This window comes from Oenanthe melanoleuca, chromosome 17, assembly GCF_029582105.1.
Source record: "Oenanthe melanoleuca isolate GR-GAL-2019-014 chromosome 17, OMel1.0, whole genome shotgun sequence".
In the NCBI taxonomy this organism is placed as follows: domain Eukaryota; kingdom Metazoa; phylum Chordata; class Aves; order Passeriformes; family Muscicapidae; genus Oenanthe; species Oenanthe melanoleuca.
The window spans coordinates 7,188,114-7,206,783 of NC_079350.1; the positions used below are offsets into that span (position 1 = coordinate 7,188,114).

At 49.4% G+C, this 18,670-nt stretch overlaps 1 protein-coding gene across 1 annotated transcript in view; it reads left to right on the forward strand.

Moving 5' to 3' along the window:
• The first annotated feature begins 224 nt into the window (after positions 1–224).
• BRINP1 (BMP/retinoic acid inducible neural specific 1) overlaps positions 225–18,670 on the forward strand; it is an 85,561-nt gene continuing 67,115 nt past the window's right edge. Inside the window, exon 1 of the mRNA XM_056505360.1 lies at positions 225–619. The gene's annotated coding sequence lies outside the window, so the exon portion shown is untranslated. The remainder of the gene's footprint in view (positions 620–18,670) is intronic.

An 18,670-nucleotide genomic window follows, 5' to 3' on the forward strand; every position in this document is an offset into this window, starting at 1 on the left:
CCTTCCCGCTCTCACCCTCCCTTCCCACGGCCCAGGCTCCGTCTGGCCGGAGCTTTAGTCCCTCCTTTTTGCCCCCGGCCCCGCCCCTTCTCTAATTATGTACAAAACACTTCTTAGAATAAAACAGCCGAGCTGGGGCTCCGCCCTGCTTTCCTCTTCCCCATTCATCCTCTCCAGCCCGCTCCAAGCCCCTCCCCTGGTGGCAAGCCCAGCCTCTCGCTTCCCTCCTGGAGCTCTTTTCATTTTTATTTCTAACCCCCTCTCCATTCTCCCTGCTGCCTCTGCTCTTTCCCCCGATGGCTACGAACTGAGCAGCAGAAGAGAGGGGGGGCACAGGAAGGGGGAAAAAAAAAAGCAAGAAAAAGGAAAAGGAAGAAGGGGAGAAGCGGATTTTTTTTTTCCTTGCCTCTGCCCTTAATGCCCGCGATCTGGATCAAGGAAGGGGATTTTCTGTCTGAGCATGAAAAGGACTGCTAGAGCCCCAGGATTTTCACGCCTGCAGTATCAGCCCCGCACCCAGTATGCGAGCTGGACAGAGAAGCTCTCCCACAAGTTCCTACCGAGCCGTATAAAACGCACGGGCGAGCCGATCTCCGCCACAGAGGGACATTAGCATCAGGTAAGGCGAGCGCTGCGCTGCTCTGCGGCGCTGCCCTGCCCGGGGCCGGCTCCCTGTCCTGCCGCGGTTGTGTAACGCGGCCCCTCCGCCCCCCTGCCCGCCCGCACCCTGCCCTGGGCAGCGGGTGCCCGGGGGATGGATGGATGGATGGACGATGGATGGATGGATGGATGGATGGATGGATGGATGGATAGATGGATGGATGGATGGATGGCCAAGTCCCGCAGCTCCCTTGCCCCTTCTGCATACGCGGTGCTGGGCGAGGGGCCGAGATTCGCGCACTGGGAAGGCGGGGAGCGCTGCTTTCTGCTGGGGCAGCCCCCCCGGAGGCTGCTCGGCAATTGGGGTTGAGCCCCGGCTCGGCGGGGCTGGCGGTGGGGGGCAGGCAGCCGGGATCCATCAGTATTCCGGAGTATCGGTGCATCCCGGAGCAGGGGGGGACCGTCCCCAAGGAGATGGTGTCATCTCCACTTAATCCACCGCTCCGCTTTCGCAAGTGACAAGCAAATCGCGGAGGAGAAGGAAAGTCTGTCGCCTCGAATCCCACACTGGGCTGATTGCCTCTACTTCCAGCGGGGATGGGAGACCGCGGCAGAGCCGGGGAGGGCAGGGATGGCGGGGAGCGGCACCCCACGGTGCTGGAGATGGGTTTTCCCCGCATTCATTTCCCCATTCGGTGCTGCTTGCCAGGCTGGTGTGGAACATAACTTTGCCTTTTCCCAGTCCTTGGGGGATGGCGGGACGGAGGGCAGCTCCGTGCCATTGCATCATCCCCGAGGTCCAGCACAGCCTGGGTCTAAAGCCCCAGAGACGATCTGGGGAGAGGAGGGGGGTTATAGGTGTGTGTTTTGGCTTTGGAGAGTTCCCCCGTGCTGGTACCTGAGACTCGGGAAGGGGAGGAGGTGTCACTTCTTGGATGCAGTCTCAGCTTCATGGAGGGAACCCAGCAGCAGATGAAATGCTGGCAGAACTGGCGTTTGAATTTAGCCGTGTGATTGACATCGGCACTAGGCAGGACAAGAAGGGTCCTTCATGCTTTACTCTGGCTGCTCATCTGGCTGCATAATAATAATTTGTTAATGGCAATAAATCTGCTTTCCCAGGAGTTCTAGAGAAGTATTTGGGAGACAGTGAGAGGAGGTGGGAGCGAGTAAAGATGAGATGTGGCTTTGGTGTAAGGAACATGAAAGGTTTTTGAAAAAATAAAAATTCCTTATAAAGGAAAAATATCGATCAGCTCTGCCTGTGAGTAGCAGACAGCCAGCCCTGGACTCTCTCCCTCCCACACACCCCAGACAAGCCTCTGTGGTCTCCCTGGAGCATGTACACGCCAAGCACAGGCAGCACACGCCGTGGAACTCACAGCCCGCCCCATGCTCGCACACAGCAGCTCGGGCTCGCTCTGCCGTGCATGCAAACACCTCTCTGAGCTCTGCAGCCCTCAGCTCCCGCACACCCAGCCACACAGGTGGGATCCACACGCACTGGGGCGTGCAGAAATAGCTGCATTGATATTCTTATTATGCAAATCGAACCTTCAGAAGTTCACACGAGCACACGCGTGCTGTCTTAGCGGGGCTCGCAGGAGGGGGTTTGTGCCTCCAGTGTAGCTTTCTCTCTGGCTGTTGGCTCCAGGCATTGATTTGGGGTTTGTCTGACTCCAAAACCCTCTGCAACTCAGCAGAAAACCCTCTACATTTGGTGTGTCTGGGTTTCTTTTATGGCTCTTTGCAGATTCCCAGGGCTCGGGTTTGGTTTCAGTACTGGGAAGGCAGACGAGCAGCAGACAGGGAAGCAGGGAAATGGCTGGGGGAGCAGTGGCAATTCCATACTCATCATGCCTTCTCTGGTCAGGAGCTGGAGTCTGGGAGTATGGGGAGAGCTCTGCTGGAGTTACATAGCTTTTTAATGGGTGTGAGTGTGTGGGAGCAGAACCACACACACATCTATGGCTAAAACACACAATGTAAGGTTCCACTTCAGTCTCACCCTGGTTCAGAGAAAAACCATCTCATCCTCAGGGAACAGATACTCCCTTTGCATGCCCCTTTGATCAGAAATGACAGTGGGCACAGGGGAGATGATGTCACTGGTGTTAGAGGTGTTTAACATCCCTCTCCGACCTTCCTTCTCTTCCCCTCTGCATAGGGCCTAGTGAGGAGACAAGCCTCCAAGAGCAGGAATATAACGAGGCTGACTAAAGTCTGTGTTAAAACTTTGGAGGGGGGAAACACAGGGTGAATTGGCTTGTTTTAGGTAAAATGTGTCCCAAAAGGAAAGGCACCGAATGTGTCTCCGTTCCCTCCTAACCACCACTGTTTACTACATTGGAAGTGTGTGTAAGGCAGATGCTAAACACTCCGTGGGAATGGGTCTGCCAGCAGACAATAGTCATTGTTGTCTGTGTGACAGAAATAGTTCAAAGCCAAATTCTCTCATCCTTGCTCAGGCAGGAGCCCCACCACCTTGTCCAGGTGCATTGCTCTGGAAAGCACGGCAGGGACTGACTCCAGAACCAGGGATCTGCACCCAGCTCCCTGCCCACCTTCAGGAATGATGTGAATTTCCAGACTTTATCCAGGACTTGGTATTTACAGCTGATGCAGAGATGTTGAGAAAGTAGGAAAAAAGGGATTTAGGTTCTGGGGGAGGCAGCAAAAATAGCTGAAGAACATAAATGAGTCTGAAGAACTCCCCGAGCACCACGAGTCATGGGGTTCAGAGGTGAGAAATCAGGGAGGGACAACCCGGGAAGGAAACACAGTCCGTGCCGTACTCGGCCCCGCTCAGTCCCGCTCAGTCCCGCTCAGCCCCATTAAGCCCTGCTTAACCCCACTGAGCCCCGCTCGGCCCCGCGCAGCTCCGTTAAGTCCCGCTCGGCCCCTCACAGCCCTGCTCAGCCCCGTTAAACCCCGCTCAGTCCCCTTAAGCCCCGCTCAGCCCCGTTAAGCCCCGCTCAGCCCCGCGTAGTCCCACTCGGCCCCGCGCAGCCCCGGGCAGTCCCCCTCAGCCCCGCTCAGCCCTGCTCAGCCCCGCTCAGCCCTGCTCAGTCCTGCTCAGCCCCGTTAAACCCCGCTCAGCCCCGTTAAGCCCCGCTCAGCTCCGCAGCGCCGGCGCGGCGGGCGGGCGGTGCCGCCGGGCCCCAGGAGGGGGCGCTGTGGCTCCACGCAGCGCCGGGCGCGGAGCGGAGCGGAGCGGGGCTCGCCCGCATCCCTGCCCGCACCATCCGTGCCCGCACCATCCCTGCCTGTATCATCCCTGCCCGCACCATCCCTGCCTGTATCATCCCTGCCTGTACCATCCCTGCCTGTACCATCCCTGCCCGCACCATCCCTGCCCGTATCATCCCTGCCCGCACCATCCCTGTATGTACCATCCCTGCCTGTATCATCCGTGCCAGCACCATCTCTGCCTGTATCATCCGTGCCAGCCCCATCCCTGCCCGCACCATCCCTGCCTGTATCATCCCTGCCCGCACCATCCCTGCCCGCACCATCCCTGCCTGTATCATCCCTGCCCGCACCATCCCTGCCCGCACCATCCCTGCCTGTATCATCCCTGCCCGCACCATCCCTGCCTGTATCATCCGTGCCAGCACCATCCCTGCCCGCACCATCTCTGCCCGCACCATCCCTGTCCGCACCATCCCTGCCCGCACCATCCCTGCCCGCACCATCCCTGCCCGCACCATCCCTGCCCGCACCATCCCTGCCTGTATCATCCCTGCCCGCATTCCCCAGCAGCATCTCCTGCTCTCATCCCCTGCCCGCATCCCTGCCCCTATCCCTTCCCTCATGCCCTTCCCTCATCCCTTCCCTCATCCCCTGCCCTCATCCCCTGCCTGCATCCCTGCCCGCACCCCCTGCCCTCATCCCTTCCCTCATCTCTGTCCCTATCCCTTCCCTCATCCCTTCCCTCATCCTCTGTCCCTATCCCTTCCCTCATCCCTTCCCTCATCCCTGCCCCTATCCCTTCCCTCATCCCTTCCTTCATCCCCTGCCCCTATCCCTTCCCTCATCCCCGGCGCATCTCGCCCCTGTCCCACCCGGGCTGTGCGCTGGTGCCGGGGCTCTGCTCCCGGAGCCCAGGTGCGGCTGGACGGTGCCGGCCGCCTCCTCCCGCTCCGGAGCCGCGGGGCGAGCGGAGCCTGCGGGGGCCGGCCCGGGGCGTGCAGGGATCGCTCACCCGGTGATGAAATGCGGCTACTTCTGGGACAGAGCCCAGCAGCTTTTCCGTGCCAGCAAATACTACAGGGGAAGTGAAAAATCACTTCATGCATTGGAAGTGCAGAGATGAACTTAGTGAGGCAGAATATAAATTACCCAGACCGAGGGAGCTTGTGCCCAGTTGTTTGATTTACACCATCCTGCTTGCAAAAGTATCATGAGATTTTTAACAACCGTAAGGACCTTGGCCCATTTCCTTCCAGGCCACACTGAGCGGCTTTTCAGAAAGGGAAAATATCCACAGACACACAGATTTGGCCTCTAAATAGATCCATGGACTGGGGTCTGGTCCTGTGGTTCTCCCTCTGCCCTGGAAGATGGCTGCCAGAGCAGGATGCCAAGTTAGGGAATGGTGCTGAGCTGAGTCGGGGCAAACATCTCCTCCCGGGAATGTGTGGTACTCCAGAGTGCTCTTGGATGCCAGGGAGGGTTTTTCCCTGCTTGCTGTGCCTCTGCATGGCCACGTCCAGCTGATGTGCTGGGCCTGGAGCATGTCTGGGCAGGGCTGCAGTGGACTTGTGGCTGAAATGTTATCAAGCAGAGAGACCTGGGGAAGCAAACTGGATAAACTGGGTATTCCTCTCTGGAGAGAGGATGGGCAGAGATGAACAACACAAATGAGGTGACATTCCCAGGGTTTGGAGTAGGCACAGGACAGCTGTTGCTGGCTTGATGAGTTAAGCTATACAGTGCCAAGGAAGGAAAAGTCCTGACTAGTGGGAGGGAGGAATGGGAGAAAGAGCAGAAATCAGAGGAGCAGCTGATTTAGACTCAGCTGAAGGCTATGGAAGGACTTAAGTTTATTTCAGGAGTGCTGGATCACATCCTGGGTGGAGGTGGCATAAACTGGGTATATGAACATGTCATTTTGGAAGGAAAAGAGGAGTCAGGCCCAGGATTCCCCTGAGCCTGGCTGGGGAGTTTAACACAACATTTACAGCCCCCTGCTCAGGGAGCTGTTTTCCTGCAGCCTTGAGTCAGGACCTGCAAGCAGCTTCACAGGAGAAAGATGTTTATTTATTTTTGCTATTTGTTCTTCTGAAGTCATGTGTTCTACATCCATTTTACTGTTGCCTGCACGGTGCAGCTGGCAGAGCTGAGCTCTGCACAGAGCTGCTGCTGTGTCTGCTGCAGTGCTGGCTGAGTGGGACCCACGGTGGCAGCAGTGGTGGTGGCAGGTTTCTGGGTGTTGACATAGCATTCCCCAGTGCTTGAACTCTCACACATGTTATTCCTGACTCCTCTTCCAGAAAAACAACCAGCTGCACTGCTGATGGATCACCTCCTCCAGTGGCAATAGGAGTTACAGTAAGTCCTAGAGGAGTGAATAATCTAGAGAGGGTCACCTGCAGAGGAGGATGGAGTGAATTGCCTTTGCCAGGCACATGCTGCTGTTCACTGATGGAAATGCTGGGCAGAGCCAGAAGCACCAGAACAACTTTTCAGCCCTAGAACAATTCTGTGTGTGTGTGTGTGTGTGTGTCAGCAGTGGGCACCATTCTGTGGAGTATTTCCATCACAGAGACATCTTCCCTCCCAGAGAGTGTTGAGCAAAGTCAGCTCAGAGCTGACACTCCAAGATTGCAAACCGAGCTATGAGAGGTTCTCACATGTAAGAGAAGCTCCAGAAAACCAATAAAACCCCAAAGATTTGCTCCAGGACTTTTGGTTGGATATGAAAAAAAGAATATAGGAATAGAGGGAGCTCTCATTCCTATCCATCCTCCATACTCCCAATTTCCAGTAGAGTAGCTCTGGATCCTGTAATCTTCATGCCTGTCTCATTGTTATCCTGATAGGAAGTCCTTTTCCCTGGCATGTAGAGAAGATACATCCTGAAGCCTTACAACAGGTCTTCTTCAGCCTGGATTTTTCTATCTTTGCATGTTACAGCTGGAATATGTTGTACAGTGAGTTCCTGTGAAAAGCTCGCAGCCTCTTGCTGTAAATCATCACAGCCTGTCAAAGCCAGGGCTGTTAACTGGCTCTGTGGTGAGTGAGGATCTCTTTCTTAGGCTTTGATTTAGAGTGTGATTTAGAACCTGGCCTGTGCTCTGGACTCCACTGTGTCCATCATGGTTTTGGATGCAGTTTTGGCCAGAAGTCCTGAGTCGGTACAACTGATCCCATTTAGCCATTTCCTTACCCTGCCCTAGCTGCGTGTGTGGCTGTCAGATACATTGCTAACACTGGAGACCTCTGTGGTAATTTATCCTTGCAGCTGTGGATGCTGACTTGCTAAGCAGGGTGGAAGACAGCGAGGGAGAGCTTTAAAACCATCACCTCGTGCAGGCAGCACATTGCAAGTGAGGCTGCAGGACCAGAAAAAATAAATAAAAGGAGTTTGTGCAAAATGACACAGCAACTAGAACTAAGCAGGGAAGAATGAACAGCAATGAGCTGTGACCCCAGGGAGGAGGCTGGAGGACCAGGCTGAGCAGGTGTGAAGCCTTAGCTGGACCTGTGGGATGAGTGGAGCAGAAGCAGCGAGGCAGGGCGCGGGTGCTGGAGCAGCCAGCTCTGCAGGCAGGTGCAGATGGTGAGCGGGTGAGCTGAGCCCTCAGACATATGCTGGGCTACATATGTGGCTCTGGGTCCCTCCTGGCTCAGACCACCTCCCTGCCTGGAACAGCGATGCTGTTCCAGCCATTCCCTGCACTGCTCTGTGCTGAGTGAGGTTTGCAGCCAAAATCAAAGGTGTGTTTGGAGGTGCAAGCTGAGACTGAAGAATGCCTAAGAAATACAGAGAAAGTCAAAGGGAAGAGCTAACAAAGAGCACAGTGTTTGTGCTAAAATTGTGAACAGAGAGAAGAAAGCAGCAACAAGGATCCCTATAACGTAGCCTTAAGACGAGCAGCTATTTCTAGAATTTCTTCTTGTCATGTCGTCCAAATTCGGAGTTGCTTCTGCAAAACAACTCCAGGCTTTGCTGTTTTATGCTGGAGAATGCTGATAATGTGTTTATCTGCCATTTCCACTCTCCTAAAAGAGAACAGTAAAGTATTTGAAAATGATGGACCATGTTATAGGCCAGTGAATAGATAAATCTGGTCTACCAGGGAAAAGAGACCAATTAGGATTTTCCCACAATATTTACCTAAAGTAATCAAAGAGCAGAAATTTGAGTTCTAGAAATATTTAGATAAAACCCTTTCTGTGCAATTAGAGATACATGTGCATCAATCCTTTTATTTGCTTCTTGAGGGGAAGAGGTAAGGTGAAAAGACTGATTGGAGCTGGAAGTGTTGCTCAGGGAATTTGCTGGAGGATGAGGGATGAAGGAGGAATGTATTTTGCTGATGAAGCTGGATTGGGCCTTGTTAAGACTGGAAAAAACTGAGAAGTGTTCTAACCACAACAGTAGGACAGTAAAGGGGTCAGAAAGACATGGGTGAGGGCTGTCCCTCCTGGGATAACCTTTCAGCAGAGTCAGTGGCTGGCTGAGGACTGTCACCTGCAGTGCCAGATGGAATATCCTGTGTGTGACTATTTCTTCATTGATTCTTTTCATGTTTTGTTCTCATAACATTCTGCAGTAACGGAGTAATTTTCAAGTCATCTATGGAAATATTTTTTTGGTGGGGGGGTTTAGATCTAGTACCACATAATTTCTTTGGGTGTCTCCCAGTTTCCTATGGGAAAGAGAAGGGGTGAATAACCATATCTCAATTCTCTTCCCCTCTTTGGGACTGGATAGATCTCAAAATCACTCCTCTTGTCTCAAAGGCCCTGCTGCTGCAGGATATGTCACTGAGTGCTCAGATATTGCTCAAAGTTTACCAAACACAGACTTTTTTTCACACCTGGGCTCAATTGTCACCAACCCAGAGCAATCAGAAACACAAAGAGCCTGATCCTGCAATTGGAATCACACAGACAAATTTTTAATTACAGCCCCATGGACATAATGAAACTGATTGCCAAGACCAGAGCCTAAGCAACAGCAAATCCATACACACGCCGAGTGCAGAGTGAATCATGTTTATGGTCCATCAGTGTTCAGCTTCTTTGTTCCAAAATGCTGGTCAGGAAGGCAGAAGAAATATTCCCTGGGATATTATAAAGACTAACATATCATCAGAGGGAGAATCAATGGAGATTGATGGCAAATTAGATGGACACTTGAGACATTAAAAGGAAGGATGGAAAATAGAAGTGATGTTATAATTGAACCATATTAATACATTTTAAATTGCTTTACAAATATTAACAAGTTAAATAAGGGAAGCCTGGAAATAATAGTTCATCTAGTCTGGGAAAGCTGGGAGTGAGGAGGGACATTCGGGCTCCAGCACAAAGGTATATGAAGGTTAAAATGAAAAGTGATCAGAAGTATTTTAACACTTTGATGATAGAAGAACAAGGGGGCACATCAAAATTAAAGGGCACAACTTTTAAAGCAAATTAAAAGGAAATAGTCCTTTCTTCAGTGTATAGTGAAGGCACACAATTCCCTGCTGCAGGATGTCGCTGAGATGAAAGCCCGGATGGATTTGAAGTGTAAAAGGCTACATAACTTTGTAGCAATTAATAGCATTTGCAGCCCTGCAATCTGGGACAATGGTAATCAGGTCTCAGGCTTCAAAGCTAAGGATGACCATCTTCTGGGGTCAGGAAGGACATTTTCTCTCTGCATAAAAAGAACATAATATGGTTGGCCAGGTAATGTGACTGCCCATGGTCGATCCCGCTGGAAGCTAAATCAGCAAGAGATTAGCAAATTGCTTCTGTGGGTGCTGGATTAAGGCATTCTAAAAAGGTTTTCATCAATGCCAGACAGAATATCAATCCAGCAATCTCTTCTTCTGTGTCAGCTCCCACACAAGTGATTTCAGTGATTAGAGTAGGTATTGAAGGAGGACATGAAACGGGTGGTTATGGGCGGCAGCAGTGACCCTGAGCTGCTCAGCTCAGTTTCCTCTATCAGCACAGCATCTGTGGGATGCTGCAGAGCTGGGATCAGCCTGGAGCCTCCCAGCACCAGGTTCTGCAGGGATACAAGCTCCCTGTCCCCAGGGGCCTGCTGAGGAGGAGGAAAAGAAACAGGGAGTGCTGTCACCTCTGCACAGTGCCAGAGGCTCGGAGAACCATTCAATTCCTGTCAGTAGAAGCATTTCAGTTTGAAATTTTGCCTTGACAGATTTTGAAAGCAGTTGGTGGCAAGGTAGCAGAACATTATGGAAAACAGGACCTTAAATACCACCATGGGATATAGGGAACTCCAAGGTGTTTGTAAGGTGTCACCTTAAAGAATCTGCCCAAGCTGATGTGGGTAGGCTGTGACAGAGATAAGTGGGTGCATGAAATCCTGAGACTTAACCAAAGCAGCTTGGTAGGAGTGATGGTGGGCAGAGATCAGCTATGGAGCTGTGTCCTCTCCCTGTATTTTCCCCACAGTCCCGTCCCCCTGAAGGTCCCAAAGTGACTCCCCCTGTCTGCCTTGTGTTGGGCACAGTCCTGCCTCCTGCCCAGGGCCATCCCCATCACCATGCTGCTGGGAGGGAGCAGGAATGTGCCTTTCTCCAAAACTTTCCTCTCCCATCAGCCATTCTGCTCCTGTTGCTGAAGACAGAGGAAACAAGGCTGTTGAGTACAGACAGGGAAATTCAGGTGCCACTGCACTCCCAGGGTCAGGTAACAAAGTTGTACTTCTTCAGAAAGGTGGGAAGGATGGGCAGCAGTGAGGAAAACACATCAATAGATGGGATAAGGTTCTGACAGGTGTGTGACTGGGAGGAGGGAGGGGGAGCTGGCTGCTGGGAACACAAAGTTTGCTGGTGGGGCAGGTGTGAATGCTCAGACAAATTGCCACAAACGATTCCTTTGCTTCCTGCATGGCACAAAGAGAGGGATGTGAGTGGCAGGTGCAAATCTGCCAGTGAGGTGCTGTGGAGGTGTGATGATTACTGTGCTCATGGCCTGGCCTGGGAAGGATGGATGAGGGAGTTTTTGTTCTGCAAAATTCAACAGAAAGATGCATTAAAAAAAAAAAAAAAAAAAAAAAGCTATGAGGTAGGACTGCAATTTACCTGCATTATTGGAAGATTGATTTCTGATGAAAGGAGTAGAGAAAGGCAGGGAATAAAATTTTATGGATGGCAAGAATGGGGATCAGAGGTCTAAAATGGCAGCTGTTAGTATTCTTGAAGGGTTGGTTCAAATGGAACTGCAGAGACCAGTGCAAGCCTCTGATCTCCAACCATCTGCATTTAGAAAAGAGAGGGGGACCAGCAGGCTGGCCTCAGTGAAATTCTGCTGGATTTCCCTCGAGAATCAGAATTGTGCCTGCATTTCAAGTACCTGAAAGCCTTAAAACACTGGCAGGGCTGAAAGGTGAGGTGAGGGTCGAAAGTGAGAACAGCTGACAGGAATAAGTAGATTGTAGTCTAGGCTGGGTAATTCAGAGATCTGTAATAAAACTGCCCAGTGTCAGGTAGTGAATAAAAGACTACAGGTATATTATGGTTTACAGAGCACAGGACAGATGTGTCTCTAAGGAGGATGAGATAAGGAGAGGAAGGCAGCAGTGGCTGTTTTGGGATGCAGCAGCACTGAGTGAATAAAGCAGAGCTGTAGCAAGATAGTTCAATCATGGTGCTGTCACTGACATGTTATATACGACCTTGAGCAGGTCACTTAGGCTGGCAGCTTTGCAGAAGAGCTGTTTAAATGCATGTGTTTGCCTGCACAGGAGCTGAGTCCCTTCAGTGCTGCAGCTCTGAGCCTCCACTCACACAGCACTTGGGAGCTACCCAGGGAACTTGGATCCAAGTTTGGCATGAGGGAAAATCCGGGTTTTTAAAAGAATTCAGCAATCCCTGTCCTCAGGAAATATAATCCCCCAAAGACTGGTGTTCAGCTGTGCTGACTCTTTGCATTTCCAGTGCTGGGCAAAAGCAGAGCTGCTTTGCCTCTCTCTCCCCTCCACCCCAGTAAAATGGCTCCTTCTTCAGAAATCTGGCCTGAATTAATTTCTCTCCTCATTGCCTAAGATCACTGCAGAGCTGGCCTTTGACTGGAATAGATAAGGGAAGAACATGCTAATTGTATCTATTTGCCTCCCTTGCACACAGAAATGAGTATTTTGCATACACAAAATATAAAATGAAGTTTGCAAGTGCACACACACACACACACACAGATATGTGCATTGTGATTTAAGAACACTGAATCAAGGCTGCTGTTTCATATTAATCTTTTCACCAACTTCAGCATTTGCAGTAAATAGCAATCAATGATAAAGCTGCTTGCATTAAATAGAAGAGCAAAAGAGGCTGTTAGGTCCTTCCTAGTGCATCCTCCTGCAGTGCTTCTCATTACTTTAAGTCTGAAGACAGAGATTTTGTCTGTGGCTACACTTTTTTTTTTTTCCTCACTGCTGCTGCTCTGAGGCAGCTCTTCTGTAAAGCCTTGACACCAGTGAAGTGCAGTCCCCAAACCCTCGTGTGCCACATCCCAGGGACACTCCTTGATGCTGGCCATGACCTCCCCTGGGTGGCAGGGGAGGTGGAAGGCTGGGGACAAGCACACTCTGCATCACTAACACCTGCACTCAGGGAAAAGGAAACCAACAGGACACCTGAGACACACTCCGCATTTAATTTTTAGGTCATTTTTAGTTTAAAATTCCAGGCACCTGAAGGGATGTGAGGATCGATTCCCAGCTCAATAAAGCAGTGTTTTTGTGTTCTGAGACTCAGGATGCATTTTCCATGCCCCACATGCAGAGTGCTCAAGCATGCAGCATCTGCTGGGGCAGTGCTGCAGGACTGTGGGAGATGACAATAAACCACTGGAGGATTTGTGCTTGCTCATATGGCCCAACACTGATGTTAATAAAGCAAAATATCCCCAGAATTGGGTTACTTCTGAGGGGAAGCTTGTTTCCTCCTGGAGGAACTCCAAGAACAAATGAATACAGGGAGGTGAGATGTTTGGCAATGTGGAAACTCCAGAGATATTTAGAGGCTCAGTTTCTATACACATACCTAATTTTCTTTAAATTCTGTGGCAGAATTTCTTTAAATTCAGCTGCAGGAAGCTGAGCAGGTGCTGCTTCCCTAAATACCTCCAGGAGCAAGGCTGCTGTGAGCAGGGTCCTGTGCTGGAGAAACCAGACACAAAAATGAGTGCAGACCCTGCCTGAGGAGCAGGATCCTGGGACTGTTCCCATCCCTGCCTGTGTCTCATTCCGAGTGCTCTTCAGGCTTTGAGTCAGGGATGGCTGATGGAAAGAGCTCTGTTTTTGTTTTTTTTCCTTGATTTTCCTTTTTTTCCCCCTTTTTTTCTCTTTTATTTTTTTTTTTCTTTTCCCCTTCTTTTCCCTTTCATTAATTCCTTTTTCCCTTTTTTTTCCTTTCCTTTTTTTTTTTTTTTTTTTTTTCCTTTGGATATCACACGTTCCAATTTTCTGTAGGGAATTTGAGCCTGTTTGGTTCTGTGGTGATTAAAAAAAAAAAAAAAATTAAGCCAGGAGAAGTGAAAAGGAAGAATTCAGTGAAATAACAGGTGAAAAGGGATGGTGTCACTGTCTTAAAATAAACCAGCAGCATATGGCAATTTCTAATGGAAAAAGTAAATTCACTCTCAGATTATTTCCTGGGAACTTTTCACTCAGTTTTGATGCAGGGCTTTGCTCATCTATTTTGCTGTAAATCTAATTATTTCATTTTAAGTTCTCTGTTGAATGCAGGTTTAGACTAGAAGACAGCAAAGGACTCTGAAAGTCGTCAGCTTAAGGAGCTCACAGAAACTCAGCCTTGCTTAGATCCCTCATGTTGTTATGAAGATCTGACAGACAGTTATTGGAGTTCCTGGTAGGAATAGGTGAATAATGATTTTTTTTTTTTTTTTTTAATTCATCATTTTAGTTCTGGAAGAAAAATGAAGGGAAAAAATTACTTTTAGATATTTAAATATAATTAGTTTGGCGGGGGAAGAATGAAACGATTTTATATTTGAGACTAAAAGGAAAAGAGAGTAGAAAATCACTTCAAAACTTAAATTTTGCATAAATGAATAAATATTTTTTTTTCATAACCAGATTATTTCACTTTTGGTTGGTTTTGTTTTTTTAGCATTTCCTTCTAGATCCACTTTATAAACATCTCATCATGAAGCATCTACATTATGAAATAATGCAGCCATGTACTTTGATTATTTTAATTTTTCCCATCCCACTTTTTGACAGTAAGTATCTAATGAATTCAGTCTGAATTAATAAACATTGACAGACAATCCCCAAGCACTTTCCTGAGCCTAATTTTAGGACGTGTTAAAAACAATGTCTCACATCCTTTAGTGCCTATGACTGCAGTTTCCTTTATGCTGCACACAGTTAAAGACAATTCCTACCTCAAATAACAGATACTCAAAGGGTCCAGAGTGATGGGAGATAAAAGGAGGAAGTAAAAAGATCTGTCTGAAGTCAGAGTAAATCAGGAGCAGAACCATATAGAGATGAGTATGGTCTTGACTTCTTTCCCTGTTTTCTCACCAGCCTGGGGATTAATTATAAATCTCTTTCTCACCCATTAGATTTTTCTCATACTCCTTCTACTCCTGCACTTTCTCATTCACACCTTCAAGTCTTTGCTACTCTTCCTTTAATCCAGCTTTCCTGACTCTCCAATTTTTACACACTTTCCTCTTTTCTCCTCTGCTCCTCCTGGAGAAGATTGCTAACGAAGTGGCAAGTGTTAATAACATGTCTTGGCTGTGCCTGCTGTGATGGAGAAAGGAGGAGCAAGGTGGGTGAAGGAAAGCTGCAAAGAAGGAGGAAGGGGATGATCTGAACTGATTTCAGACTCTGGAGGAAGGTGCAGGAAGGCAGAGGAACCCCCTGCACACTCAGAAACCTCATTGCAGGGGGAGCAGAGTCTGAACTGAATGTCTCAGGAGGAGAACATCAACACACCTGCAAGGTGGGACTTGTTTCCTCAGGGATACAGGGGCAAAGCAAAGGGCTCCAGGCCTGGCAGATGTGTGAGGGGAGCCAGCAGAGCCCTGCCCTGTGCTGTGGCAGGAGCTCAGACAAGAGCATCCTGCTCTGATTTGTGTGCCTGGCTTTGTGCACAGGGACCTGTGGCGCTGCAGCAGCATCAGCCGTGGATGTGGCCAGCCAGTGAGACAGGGGGACACTGTCCCTGTGCTGGCTGTGCTGGCAGGGGCTCACAGCCACCTGCCATCCCCACCTGAGCCCAGGATGTCACCTCACCTCCTGCCAGCTTCCTCATCCTGCAGCATCCCTGCTCGTCCTGCAGCCCCTGCTGTGTGCTCACTGGCAAAATCTGGGCAGGACCTGCGGGTTTAGGGGACTGAAGTGTTTAGGGGGGACACGGGAGAGCCCCTGCTTTGGGCTGGCAGCTGCAGCTCCTGAGGAGCACAGGCTAAGCCCACAACAGCTGGTGGGGACAGGCTGTGTTGGTCCTATGGGAACAAAGATGCTTAGTCTGCAGGAGGAGGGACAAAACAGAGGTGTAAATTAGAGAGAAGTTTCCTTGAGCTGCTCTGATCTGAGAATATTCTACCAGGAATAAAATGTTCAAGAATAGCTGTCTGTCATTGTAAACAGTCACATAAGCCATGATAGATAACTTCAGGCTATGTCTTCTTGAGCACAGCAGACTCTACATACTCCTCTTTCTTTGGAAACTCTTTCCCAACACCTTTGATTTCACAGGGATAAGCCAGCTGTATTTCTGTTCTGCATTTAATTTAACACATACAAAATTATGTATCTAGCCAGCTATTTATTATCTAATTCGATGTCTGCAGTTGAGGAAAGACTATTTATCCTTTCCCACAGCAGTGTCTCTTTCTCTGGCAGCTCTGAGTATCTGCTAGGTGCCCTGGGGAATGTCAAGGCAGAATTAATTAATCATGACCAGCATGGAGGTGCTTTTCAGATTTGGATTTGGCCAGCTGATCGCACAGGATCTTCCAGGGAGTCAGGCTGTTGGAGACACAATTGTGACACTTGCTCTGGATTGCTTTCAAAGTCACTTTGGGAAGCTGCAGGGGTGTTCAGGATTCCCTCCAGGGTGAGGAGTTCTAGCAGCAGAATGTGTGCAGGCTGGTGGAGGGGGCTGCTCGCTCCCTTTGGCAGGACACCATGCCAGGGGAAAGTTTAAAGTCCCACTCACCATGTCCTGTCCTTCCCCCAGCCCACAGAGGTGTGAATCTCTCAACATTCCTGTGCAAGCCTTGTAGGCACTCACTCTGAATGTCTCCCTTGGAGCTGTGATCATCTCCTGTGATGGCACCTGGCACTTGCCAAACTGGAAGTCACCCCTCAGCCTGCCCACGAGTGATGGCAGCACCGGCCAACTGCACAGGCTGTGCTGAAACTGCAGTGTTTGTTTTACAAATAGCTCTCAGTTCTTCCAGACCTTCTTGCCTCCCTTTGTAGAGCCTGGTTGAACATGTGCTGTTCTTCCTGGTCAGTGATTTCCTCCTGGCACTGAGGAAAGGTCAAGTGTCCACGCCAGTTCTTTTGGATCTGTCAGCAGCCCTCGGACCCTCTGGCGATGGAGGGCTAATGATTGCAGTGTCTGGCACGGATGGGCAAGATCTCCCTGCAGGAGAGTTCCTCCTTTCCAAAGACACTCCACAGTGTAACTCAGAGTAGTGAAGCATTTCCCTCAAGGACTCTTCCAGGGGGTAATTCCATGCTCAGTTGTACTCCTGCTGTCAGAGGGATGGGGCTCCAATTCTACAGATGCTCTGCTGACAAGGGGTAAGGTCAACTTTCAAGTAAATTATCCACAGTTTTCAAAATTGATCATCCTCAAACCTCCTTTCCTGCCATGACTTGTTCCACTGTTGCCTGACACAGAGACAAATTGAGGCACTTTGCTCCTTCCCCACCCCAGAGACGAGGCTGTACACACAGAAACCAGCTGGGATGGGATGGAGCCGTTTGTGGGGTGGGGAGGTGGAACATCAGCTTTTAATGGAAGTCCCAGGCTCCAGCAGTGCTCACTGTTAGCCAAGAGCTGTAATCCAGAGTGACAGGCCAGCTGGAGCACCAGGACACTTGCAGGCAGATCTGCATGCAGAGGTGCATCCCGGCAGCTGCGTGGGGGAATTCACGTTTCCAACCATGGAGCTGGTGCACCAGGCATGTCCCCTCCAGAGGAAAAGCAGAGAGAAAAGCCCCTCTTCCACTGCAAATAAATCTCCAAAAGGTGGGGATGCTTCTTCCTATTCCCACTGCACAAACACAGTTCTCCCTGGGTGTTGGAACCCTGAAGCCTTGGAATTTTAAACTTTCTGTGCTTTCTGGCACTGACCCCCAGGGGAACACTGCTTTTGAATTGAGGCCTTGGAGAGGCTTCCAGATTTGGGTGGTTGGAGTCACTGGTGTATAGATTGAATGGAGGTGTGTAATATCCCATGGTGGGGGGTTTGGAATTTGGGGTTTTGGAATATATTAGTAGGTATGGGACAACATAGAGGCTCTGGGGCATTGTGTTTTTCTTCCTTCTTCTTTTTTTAGATAGTAGTTTTTGGTTGGATAGAGAGTGCCCTACTGAGGGTCATGGGTGTTTGGTCATTGGGTCAAAAGTAAAAATAATATAGATGTTAGTTTTTAATTGAATAGTTGGGCCTTAAAATACCTTGTAACAAGTGAGATCCAGCTCCATTTTGTCACTTTTAGCTTGTTAGCTAGAAGTGCTGCAGCACTCACTGTACTATAGATAAGAATTAATAAACAACTGAGTCCGAACATGAAACTTCATCTCTTGTGCTTCAATCCTGACTCTGACTGAAGGCAGAGGAAAAAAGAAGATTAAACTCTAATACCTGGGAGAGGTACTGAGGACTGATCCCTCTCTCCGAGGGTGCTGAGCCTTCCTTAGGAAGGAGCAGCATGTTGGGATTTCTTTAACCCTGAAGAAGGGGAGGAGAGGGAAGGAGAACGCTCCTGCACGGCCGTGCTCTGCTCTGTGTCCATCACCCCCAGCCTCTCTCCACGTTAAAAATGGGCTCTGCCACCTCCAGCCACCCAGCACCATCTCTTACCCAGCCTGTGGCTGCACAGGGGAGCTCAGGGATGTTTTCCTCCCCGAAATGGGGGATCCATGGAGTTGCCTCGTTGCAGGCTCAGCTCTGTGCTGCTGTTCTCTCTCTCTTTTGCTGTTTGCTTTGCCCTTCCTTTCAGCCCACTCTTCCCACCACCTCCCCAGACATGGTAGCAGAAATTCACAGGGAGCATTTCCCCTCTGCTGTGTGCAGGGGAGCAGAAATGTGGTTTAAAGAAGTAAAAAAAAAAGAAAAAAGAAATCAGGTAGACTTCCAAGAAGGAGGTGGAATATATCTTTTCAAAGTACGTAAGTGGTTTGGAGGACAGAGGTCCCAGGAGGTCAATGGTATTCAGACTTTTAAATCCCTGATGCTCATGAAAACATTGCATACAAATTCCACTCTAGGAAAAATTTGCATTTTCTCTCTTTTTTTTTTTTTTTAAGCAAGTAGAGAAGTTGGTTTTCTGGTGTGCAGAGAGGAGAGGAGCTGTACTTTGCTGTCATTGAGCTGACAGAGCTGCTTGGAAATGGAGAATTTCCTTGGGAAATTCCTGCCTTTTGATAGATGGTTGTTTTTTTTTTTTAAACTTCAGTGTGAAGGAGAACCATGATCCCACATGGCTCTTATGACTTAAAAATTTAAAAGCAATAATAATTTGAGATCATTGATATCTTCTGTTCCTGTGGTGCTGAAGCACTAAGATGCTATGGGAAATATTTAGCATTGTATGATAATACATAAAATAAACAGCACCAAATATTTCTGCAATATATCAGGCATTCTAAACATATATCAA